The sequence below is a fragment of the Spermophilus citellus genome (assembly GCF_964194105.1).
Source record: "Spermophilus citellus genome assembly, chromosome: 13".
Lineage (NCBI taxonomy): Eukaryota > Metazoa > Chordata > Mammalia > Rodentia > Sciuridae > Spermophilus > Spermophilus citellus.
In genome coordinates, this window is record NC_138193.1 from 93,807,762 (window position 1) to 93,819,846 (window position 12,085).

General features: G+C 37.9%; 1 protein-coding gene across 4 annotated transcripts in view; it reads right to left on the minus strand.

Moving 5' to 3' along the window:
- Positions 1–12,085, minus strand: part of CLIP4 (CAP-Gly domain containing linker protein family member 4) — a 121,835-nt gene that overhangs the window by 78,761 nt on the left and 30,989 nt on the right. The gene's annotated exons all lie outside the window — the stretch shown is intronic.

The following is a 12,085-nucleotide window of genomic DNA, read 5'->3' on the forward strand; positions in this document are numbered from 1 at the left end:
TAATTTTCTCTATTCTCCTATAATTGAGTATAATTTCTGTCTTGAGCCTCCATTCTGCCTCAAAGTGGAGAAAATTTAATCTAGTCACTTTCAGATAAACTCATTCAAATTCATCAATTCAAATTTATAACTCAGTCACAATTAAGTTTAAAATCTGTCTTTTCCCCCCTCTTTCTTCCTGGAATTAAGTCGAAGCTCCTCAAGGCTTAACCAAGGGGGTCCCCTTCTTGATCCTAATTTGTCCTGTTTGGCTCTGGGCATCACAGATGTCAGGTGTGCTCTTGAAAAGTGACCTGCATATTTCATGGTACATGAAGGTTCCCGTTACTTCTCTGCATTGAGAGTGCGACTATGTCCTCACCTGGCTCTCACTAGTGCTGAGAAATTTTGTTTTACTTGGAATCCTTCAGGACACTGTGGGTGCCCTCCCATACCACTCTGATGGGAGGCTGCTGCCCAAGTCTCCCATCCTTTGGTACCAGACACCATTCCTACTCTGGCACATCAAGGTTACTTGAGGCAGTTGCCCCATGGCCTACTTGCTCCCCAGCTTTAGACTTTACCAGGAAGAGAAGCACAAGCGCATCCTTCTTCTCTCAGGATCCTTCAGAGGAGGCCTTGTGGTCAGAGGTGGGGCACAGGGAGCCCCACGTTCAGATCACCCTGCAACCTCTCTCTAAACTCTCCCTGAGCCTCGGGTCTTCTGTCTGCTCTCATCCCCTTCAGACCTTTCCCATCTTACAGCTGAAGTCTGTCAGTGCAGAAGTCGAAGATTCATGGACTTTAACCAGGTGTAGTGGCACATGGCCATAATCCCAGCAGCTAAAGCAGGAGGACTGCAAGTTCAAAGCTAGTCTCAGCAACTTAGCAAGGCCCAATGCAACTTAGCAAGAACCTGTCTTAATATTAAAAAGTTAAAAAGGGCTGTGGCTCAGTGGCTAAGCCCCCTGAATTCAATCCCTGGTATAAAAAAAAAAAAAAAAAAAAAGGTTCATGACTCTGCTTCTGTGTGTCACCAAGCCTCAGGTGCCTGAGAAACACTGAGGAAATCTGATGAGCATAAGGAAAGAGCAAAGCGCATCAGAAACTAACTGTATTTAGAGATGAGGTCCTTAAAGGGGTAATAAAGGTTAAATGAGGCCATCAGGGTGGGCTCTAATCCAATGTGACTAGTATCCTTATGAGAGGATGCACTGTAAGGTGACTCCGCTCTTCCTTCCCATCCTGGCATGCACTGGCGCACCCAGAAGGTGACCAGGGGGAGTTGCAGGATGGCCTCTGTGAGCCAGCATTGGACCTCTGGCTTCCAGCACTGTGAGGAAATACATTTCTGTTGATTAAACTGCCCCGTCTGTGATCCTTTGTAATGGCAGCCCAAGAAAACTAATACAGATGGTGAAAACACTAGTTTCTTGACTTCACAAGAACAGCTCTTATCCTGGGACCCTCTAAAGCTTATCTCTAGCTCAGGGGCTCACATGTACACGTTTCCAACTCACCCATTTGTTCTTTTTTTTTTTTTTTTTTTTGGCCTAAGAACTTATCATGGTATGTTCAGCCAGTTCATTTCCATTTTGAGATTCTCTGAAACATTAAACCCCTTGTGTAATGCCGGAGAGGCTGTAATTTACAGCTATCCATCTTGAAATGTTGTCTGCTGTTTCCCATCATCATGACAAAGCTCAATCCACTCAAACCAAAGTTTCCCACACTATGTCTCTGCTTTAAAAAATAATGATTTTCTCAATACAAATTGATCAGGATATTTTACAAAATGTAAATTTAGCCTTATATATTTTACAAAATGTAAATATGACAATAAAGATAGAAATTACAAAGAAAAATTACATGAAAACTATACCACAATATCATAAAAGTTAAAGGCAAAATAAAAACAAACAACAACAACAAAAGTAGGAATACAAGTTACCAGCTAAGATATTAATATCCAGAAAATTAATAAGATAAAAATAAGCATATCGATTTTTTAAATGAACAAAGATATGTTACAGGTAATCCATTGTTTTAGCCGGCTTTTTCATTGCTGTAACCAAAAGACCTGAGAATAATAATTATAGAAAAAGAAAAGCTTATTTGGGGGCTCATGGTTTCAGAGGCCTCAGTCCATAGATGGCTGGCTCCATTGCTTTCCATCTGAGGTGAGGCAGAACACCATGGCAGAAAAGTGTGGTCAAGGAAAGTGGCTCAGAACATCAATAAACAAATATGAAAAAATGTTCAACATCTCCAGCAATTAGAGAAATTAAATTCAAAACTAAAATTTCATCTCACTCCAATAAGAATGGCAAATTATCAAGAACACAAGCAACAATAAATGTTGGTGAGGATGTGAGGAAAAAGGTTCACTTACACATTGGTGGTGGGACTGCAAATTGGTGCAAGCACTCTGGAAAGCAGTATGGAGATTCCTAAGACAACTTGGAATGGAACCACCATTTGATTCAGCCATCCTACTCCTCAGTATATACCCAAAGGACTTAAAATCAGCATACTATAATGACACAGCCACATCAATGTTTATGGCAGTTCAATTCACAATAGCTAAACTATGGAACCAACCTAGGTGCCATTCAACAGATGAATGGATAAAGAAACTGTGGTATATATACACAATGGAATATTCCTCAGCCTTAAAGATGAATGAAATTATGGCTTTTGCAGGTAAATGGATGGAGCTGGAGAAGATCATGCTAAGCAAAATAAGCTCATCTCAAAACACCAAAAGCTGAATGTTTTCTTTGATATGTGAATGCTAATTCACAAAAAGGGAGGGGGGCTAGGGAAGAATAGAGTTACTTTGGATTAGGTAGAGGGGAGTGAGGGTAGCAGAGGGGGGATAGGGGTAGGAAAGCTAGTAGAATGAATCAGACACTATTACCCTTATGTACATATATGATTACACGACTGGTGTGATTCTACATCATGCACAGCCCAGAAGAATGAGAACTTATACCCCATTTATGTATGATGTGTCAAAGTGCATTCTACTGTGTAACTAATTAGAACAAATAAAAATAAATAAATAATAAAGCAATTAAACCATCATATACTAAAAAATAGAATATTTTATTTGAAAAAAAGATACTTTCTAAATACGCAAACTCTCAAACTAGGAACTGCAAACAAAAATGAGATGCCATATTTTCCTTCTTTCAAATCAGCAGAGACTTTTTAAAGGCTAATGCCCAGCACTGGCAAGCTTGCAATAAAGTGGATTTTTACATCACTGCTGGGGGTTAAGAAACTAGTATAATCTTTCTGGAAAGTTATGTAGCTAAAGCCTTAAAAATGTTTATATTCAGGGGGAGCATACCTCCCCATTTCTTAAGTGTAGCTACACACAGTGACTTTCATAGAGTTCAGGATGCCCAGGGAAGGCAGAGTAAACTCACAATGGGGTACTGCAGCATGCACACACCACTACATCCAGGTGATCGATCAAGTTCAACATTGACAGTCATAAATCATGTTGACAGTATGTGCTTTTGAACTGATGTGATGAAAATGACAGAGAGCCTCTGTGATCTTCCTTCCAAGATCCCACAACCCCTGTTTATAAGAAAAACACAAGACAACTCTCAACTGAGGGATGTCCTACAATGTATTTGACTGGGACTCTTCAAAACTATCAAGGTCATCCATCAAAAACAAGGAAAGTTTGAGAAACTGTCACTGCTAAAAGGAGCCTAAGGAGAGTGCCTGTTAAATGTCATGTGATATCTTGGCTCAGATCCTGAACAAAAGGAGGATACAGTTAAACACTGAGGAAGCCTGAACAAAGGATGGGCTTTAGTTAATAACAGCATATCAAGACTGATTTCCTTAATTGTAACAAAAGTACCATAGTATTGTAAAATGTTAATAATAAGGAAAACTGTGTAGATGAGGAGAGGGACCCAGGAATTCTCTGCTTCATTTTTTTCAGTCAATCTAGAACTATTCTGAAAAAGAAAATTTCTGACTTTTTAAAAAAGTTTACATTATTTAGCAAAACAAGTTCACATCCCAGAATTTGTCCTGAAAAAGAAAATTATGTGAGTAAATTTACCTACAAGAATATTTTAGTAATACCTACCTTCAATCTAACCTAAATGTTCAATAATGAGTCTAACCAAAGCATCTATCTCGGGCTGGGGATGTGGCTCAAGCGGTAGCGCACTCACCTGGCATGCGTGTGGCCCGGGTTCGATCCTCAGCACCACATACAAAGAAAGATGTTATGTCCGCGGAAAAAAAACTAAAAAATAAATATTAAAAAAAATTCTCTTTCTCTCTCTCTCTCTCTCTCTCTCTCTCTCTCTCTCTCTTAAAAAAAAAAGCATCTATCTTTCTTCAATCGGTAGAATATTATAGTCATTAAGAATGGTATAAAGCATACTAATGGTATGAATGTAAATCTACCCAAAAAAAATAAATAAATAAAAGAAAACCTAGGTAACAAATTGTATGTAGAACAAGATTCTGTATTGAATAAGAAATAGCTAGAAAGTCTAGGTAAATACATACATACATACATACATACATATGATAGATTTCTATTTTCCTTCAAGCTTATTTATGTTTTCTAAATTTTTACAAAGCATATATTGTTTTTCCATAGCAGTGTATACATACCATAAAATTTACCATTTTAAACATTTTAAAGTGTACAATTCAATGTCATTTAGTTTGGGTATGTATAACCATCACCATTATCTAGTTCTGAAACATTTCATAACTATAGAAGGAAACCCTGTATCTATCAAGCTGTTTCTGCCCTTCTCCAACCCCCAGTCCCTGTCAACAATTAATCTGCTTTCTATTTCTATGGTTTTTCCTGTAGCGGATACTTCATATAAATTAAATCATACAATATGTGACCTTTTATTTCTAACCTTTTTCACTTAGCATGATATCTTCAAGGTTCATCTATGTTGTAGTATATATCAGTATTTCATTCCTTCTACAGCTAAATAATATTATATATACCACATTTTATTTATCCATTCATCAGCTAATGAACACTTGGGTTACCTACATCTTTATTTTGCATAGTGCTGCTGGGAATATTCATATATAAATTTTTTAACATATTATATCTATAATAAAAATATGCATCTCTAAAAAGATAGTAGCTAAATAAGTTATACTCCTTAAGTCCTCCAGTCTATATCACTACTCAAAAGTTCCTTAAATTTTCTCACTCTTGTTAACGACCCAACCTTTCATTCACTACATATATGAAATTTCTATTTTCAAATAACCTAAAAAGATGTTAAGTAATACTTTTATTAAGAAAAAGAAACATTTCATTCTGAGCAAGTCAGTTAATTTCCTGTGTTTATTTTCTCATTTAAAAAAAAAAAGATAGGGTTAGTATCCACCTCACAGAGATTGTGAGTTAGAAGAATCCTTGGTAAACATTTCAAAGTACATGTGATTCCCTTAATAAAGGTCTTACTGTTTAAAACAATGAAACAGAAACAAAAATTGAATGACTCATCTTTCCATCACAACACACTTGAATTAGATTTGGTTTTGCAAGAATTTATACAATAATATTTGAGATTAGTTCGTGTTTTACATTTCCCTTTGGCTACTTTGGTGGGGGGGGGAAGTGATGTTTTTAACCTTACCCATTATTATTGGAGTTGTACACAATATTTTGCTTCATGTCAGCAATGATGAAGACAGTAAAAAATTGCATTTAATGCTCATATTAACAGTAGGGTATTTTGAGGTTGATGATCAGTGCTAAAAGCAGACCGGTTCAGTTTTATTTTAAATTACATATGAGTTGGGCAAATTCTCTTAGGAGAAGGGTAAAGCTATTAATCAGAAGTCAATCATGTGAAAACACTACATGGCAACATAAAGGTATGAATTATTGATGCATCCAACAACACGAATTACTCCCAATATTAACTGTGTTGAGGAAAAAAAGTTAACCAAAAAAAAAAAAAGCTAAATGATTTCATCTATACATAATTCTAGACAGTGCTTACATTGCATTTTATCTTAATTCAAAACTGGTGCCACATTGGAACCATCTTTTGTTGATGAATCAGTTCAGAGCTATTTGGACTTTTAATGTCCCCTGAAAATGTTTTGAAAGCAAGGTCCCATTACAGCAAGGTTTAGAGGTGGGACTTTTAGGCAATGATTATATCTTAGGGGATATAATCATCAGTGGATTAATTCATTTGATGGTTTAATAATTTAAATGGTGGGGCATGGCTGGAGGAAATAGTTTACTTACTAAGACATACCCTTGGACTACGACTTGTTCCTTGCTCTCCCTCCCCCTCTCCCTCTCCCTCTCCCCTTCTCCTTCCCAGCTTCCATAAACCAAGGAGCTCTACTCTGCCATTCCACACCTTTCTCCCATGATGTTCTGCCCTATCTCAAGTCCAAAACAGAGTCGGCCAACCATGGACTGAACCTCTGAAACCATGAGCCCAAAATAAACTTTTCCTCTCTGGGTTGTTCTTATCAGGTGTTTTGACCATAGTAACCAAAAACTGACCAAAATGAGGTGGAACTTATTTAACATGCAGAAGGACAAGAACTAGCATCACTATAAACTAATGTTTACTGTATATAATTATGTTTGGGATGCCATGATTTGACCTATGATATGCCTAGATCTATTTTTGTTTCAGGGTTTGAATCCAGGGGTACTTAACCACTGAGCAACACAGCCAGCACTTTTTATTTGAGACAGCGTCCCACTGAATTGCTTAGGGCATCACCAAATTGCTGAGGCTCACTTTGAACTTGTGATCCTCCTGCCTCAGCCTCCTGAGTTAGGATTACAGGTGTGTACCACCATGCCCAGTTCGATTTTTTTTTAAATGACCTTTGAAGGTGGAACGTAATTTTCCTCTTCAGTGTGATTGTTTTTAGTGATTGGCTTCTAAAAGAATATGGATAAAGTAAAGGTGACTTTCTTTTAGTTTTTTTTTTTAGTTGTTGCTAGACCTTTATTTTATTTATTTATATTTGGTGCTGAGAATTGAACCCAGTGCCTCACACATGCCAGGCAAGTGCACTACTGCTGAGTCCCAGCCCCAGCCTTGACTTCTGAGATTAGGACATAGAGACCTTCTCCTTGCTTTCTCTTGGACCACTGGCTTCAGGGAAGCCAATTACCATGTTGTAAGGACACTCAAGCAGCCCTGTGGAAAGGCCAATATACTCAGGAATTGAGGCTTTCCATCAACAGCTATGTGGATGAGCTCTCTTGGAACCAATAGTCCAGCTCCAGGCAAGCCTTCAGATGTCTGTAACCCTGGATGGTATCTAGACTACAACCTCACAAAGACCCTTTGCCAAACCACCCAGCTGAGTTGCTCCCAAATTCCTAACCCACAAAAACTGTGAAATAATATGTATTGTTTTAGCTGCAAAATTTTATGCTAATTTGTTATGCAACAATACACAACTAAGACATGAGTCCTTTTTTTTATTGGTTGTTCACAACATTACAAAGCTCTTGACATATCATATTTCATACATTAGATTGAAGTGGGTTATGAACCCCCAATTTTACCCCAAATGCAGATTGCAGAATCACGTCGGTTACACATCCACAATTTTACATAAAGCCCTATTAGTAATTGTTGTATTCTGCTACCTTTCCTATCCCCTACTATCCCCCCTCCCCTCCCCTCCCCTCCCATCTTCTCTCTCTACCCCATCTACTGTAATTCATTTCTCTCCTTGTTTATTTTCCCATTCCCCTCACAACCTCTTATATGTAATTTTGTATAGCAATGAGGGTCTCCCTTCATTTCCATGCAATTTCCCTTTTCTCTCCCTTTCCCTCCCATCTCATGTCTCTGTTTAATGTTAATCTTTTCTTCCTACTCTTCCTCCCTGCTCTGTTCATAGTTGCTCTCATTATATCAAAGAAGACATTTGTTTTTTAGGGATTGGCTAGCTTCACTAAGCATAATCTGCTCTAGTGCCATCCATTTCCCTGCAAATTCTATGATTTTGTCATTTTTTATTGCTGCATAGTACTCCATTGTGTATAGATGCCACATTTTTTTTATCCATTCATCTATTGAAGGGCATCTGGGTTGGTTCCACAGTCCAGCTATTGTGAATTGTGCTGCTATGAACATCGATGTGGCAGTATCCCTGTAGCATGCTCTTTTAAGGTCTTCAGGGAATAGTCCGAGAAGGGCAATAGCAGGGTCAAATGGTGGTTCCATTCCCAGCTTTCCCAGGAATCTCCAAACTGCTTTCCAAATTGGCCGCACCAATTTGCAGTCCCACCAGCAATGTACAAGTGTACCCTTTTCTCCATATCCTCGCCAGCACTTGTTGTTGTTTGACTTCATAGTGGCTGCCAATCTTACTGGAGTGAGATGGTATCTTAGGGTGGTTTTGATTTGCATTTCTCTGACTGCTAGAGATGGTGAGCATTTTTTCATGTACTTGTTGATTGATTGTATGTCCTCCTCTGAGAAGTGTCTGTTCAGGTCCTTGGCCCATTTGTTGATTGGGTTATTTGTTATCTTATTGTCTAATTTTTTGAGTTCTTTGTATACTCTGGATATTAGGGCTCTATCTGAAGTGTGAGGAGTAAAAATTTGTTCCCAGGATGTAGGCTCCCTATTTACCTCTTTTATTGTTTCTCTTGCTGAGAAAAAACTTTTAAGTTTAATTAAGTCCCATTTGTTGATTCTTGTTATTAACTCTTGTGCTATGGGTGTCCTATTAAGGAATTTGGAGCCCAACCCCACAATATGTAGATCGGAGCCAACTTTTTCTTCTATCAGACGCAGAGTCTCTGATTTGATATCAAGCTCCTTGATCCATTTTGAGTTAACTTTTGTGCATGGCGAGAGAAAGGGATTCAGTTTCATTTTGTTGCATATGGATTTCCAGTTTTCCCAACACCATTTGTTGAAGATGCTATCCTTCCTCCATTGCATGCTTTTAGCCCCTTTATCAAATATAAGATAGTTGTAACTTTGTGGATTAGTCTCTGTGGCCTCTATTCTATACCATTGGTCCACCCGCCTGTTTTGGTACCAGTGCCATGCTGTTTTTGTCACTATTGCTCTGTAATATAGTTTGAAATCTGGTATCGCTATACCGCCTGATTCACACTTCCTGCTTAGAATTGCTTTTGCTATTCTGGGTCTTTTATTTTTCCATATGAATTTCATGATTGCTTTATCTATTTCTACAAGAAATGCCGTTGGGATTTTGATTGGCATTGCATTAAACCTATAGAGAACTTTTGGTAATATCGCCATTTTGATGATGTTAGTTCTGCCTATCCATGAACAGGGTATATTTTTCCATCTTCTAAGATCTTCTTCTACTTCTCTCTTTAGGGTTCTGTAGTTTTCATTGTATAAATCTTTCACCTCTTTTGTTAGGTTGATTCCCAAGTATTTTATTTTTTTTGAGGATATTGTGAATGGAGTGTTTTTCCTCATTTCCGTTTCAGAAGTTTTGTCGCTGATATACAGAAATGCCTTTGATTTATGCGTGTTGATTTTATATCCTGCCACTTTGCTGAATTCATTTATTAGTTCTAGTAGTTTCTTTGTAGACCCTTTTGGGTCTTCTAGGTATGGAATCATGTCATCTGCAAATAGTGATAATTTAAGTTCTTCTTTTCCAATTTTTATGCCTTTAATTTCTTTCGTCTAATTGCTCTGGTCAGTGTTTCGAGAACTATATTGAATAGAAGTGGTGATAGAGGGCATCCCTGTCTTGTTCCGGATTTTAGAGGGAATGCCTTTAACTTTTGTCCATTCAGAATGATGCTAGCCTGAGGCTTAGCATAGATAGCTTTTGACATGAATCCTTATCCAAGACTAACAGCATCATAGCTAAGACTCTTTTAGGCATAAAGCAAAAAATAAAATACTACATTTTAATTCGGGGTAAATGTACGATATACATAAAGTTCACAACTTAACTGTACAACTCAGGGAATTTTTACATCTCTATACCCTCATTTAACCACCATCCAATTAAGATATAAACAATTTCAAGTACTCTAAGAAATTCCTTCATGTCCATAGCAGTCAATAGTTCTTCCTGGAGATAACCACTCTTTTGAATTCTATATAGATTACTTTGTCTGTTCTTAAACTTCGTATCAATGGAGTACTTTAATATGCACTTTTTTCTTTTTTTGTACTGGGGATTGAACCTCTGAGCACTTTACCACTGAGTTACATCCCCAGCCCTTTTTCTTTTTTATTTTGAGACAGGAACTCACTAAGTTGTTTAGGGCCTCTCTAAGTTGCTGAGGCTGGCCTCCAACTTGCTACCCACTTCATCATGCCTCCCGAGTTACTTGGGATTACAGGCATACACACACCATGACACCCAGCTCAGCAGGTACTCTTATGTCTGGCTTCTTTCACCCATAATAATACTTTTAAAATTTATTCATGTTGTTATATGTTTGGGTAGTTTGTTTCTTTTGTTGCTGGGAAGTATTAGATTATATAATTATATAAAAAATACTTTCCCTATTTATAGGCATTTAGATTGTTTTCAATTTCAGAATATTATGAATCAAATTACTATTACTATTCTTGTACCAGTCTCTGTCTTCATATGCATTTAACACTCTTGGGTAAATTCTTATGAATGTAATTGATAGAACATAGGGTGTATGTTTAAATGTTAGTTTTCCAAAGTAATACCATTTTGCAAACACACCCCAAAAAAGCTTTTTGTTTTCATTTGAAACTATCTCAGTTTTAAAGAGAAAAAAAACAAAAGTTGGTCTTAATGAAAAATGAATGGCAATGTATAAACAGCTTCCTAAATTATTTGTAATAGTCAAGGAAAACAGTCTAACATGAACAAAGCTATCTGACAGATGATCCTCCAGGCAAATACTTTGATTTTGATCATTGGTTTAGAAATCATTTTAGTCACTTAGATCAAAAGTTTTCACAAAGATAATTCAGGCCAGGGCCCAAATCCCAAGAGGAGAAGAATTTACATTAAGCATATTTCAAATGAGCTTTTCACTGTGTTCAATGCAAGACCCTAAGGAGAAAGAAGAGTCTCAGAACATAGCATCTCTGTCCACCAGCCAGCCGGGCGCTGTAACAAATGAAACAATATCTTGATGTCTGACACGGTTCGCCCCAGGCACTCACACAGCTTGTGTTTCCCCTGAGTTCTGCCTCAAATAAACAGATCCAAGAATTTTATCAATGATGCACTCTGGGGCATCACCCTTGATCGGCATCACCAGGGCTCCACACGCAGCCCCAGTAGCCACTCTCCAGCTTCCTTGAAGCACGGGAAGTGGCTTTAAGTCCTTTCTGTTTCTAGGACATCCTGACACACACAGGATTACTATTACTGGTTGTGCAGGGCTCAGTAAGTGAAAATGGCTGTAAAATCAGAATAACAACTCCGATCTGTGCAACTCCAGGAGATGCTTGGAGATGCTCAGAGATGCTCAATGCCATATTTTTGCTACTAGGAAAACTCAAAATTGGCAATGACCTAGATGTTCAAAAATGGGAAATGGTTAATAAAAGCCTCCGGCAGGTACTAGCAATCATTGTGCTTAAGAACAGAGAAACTACTAAATGAGGCCTTGGAGAAATCCTGATGAAGCCATGCACGAAGCCCAGAGCCCCCCTGTACAGCATAGAATAGCCAACCAAACATATTTAGAGGGCTCCAAGCCCAGCAGCAATTGTTTCCAGACAATTCAGGAAAAGACCTGAGTTTGGTTCTTGACAAACAATTAATTTTCTTATTATTATAAGTGGCCTAGCTTCCAGGGGGAAAGGAATAAGGAACACCTTTTTTTTTTTCTCGTCTTTGTCTTCTTTTTTTTTTTTTTTTTTTTTTTTGAGTACCTAGCATGTGCTAGGCACTGGACCGAGCATTTACCAAACACTGATTGACTTAATACCCACAAGAGCTCAGGGAAGTAGATGCCATCGTCCTCCTCTTAAAGATGATCTCTGCCTCACAAAGTTAAATAGCTTTCAGAAGTTCCCTCAACTCAAAGGCAGAGTCAAGATCTAAACTCATGTCTCCCTTTGCCAAGTCCATGCTCTAGATTTTGCTGACA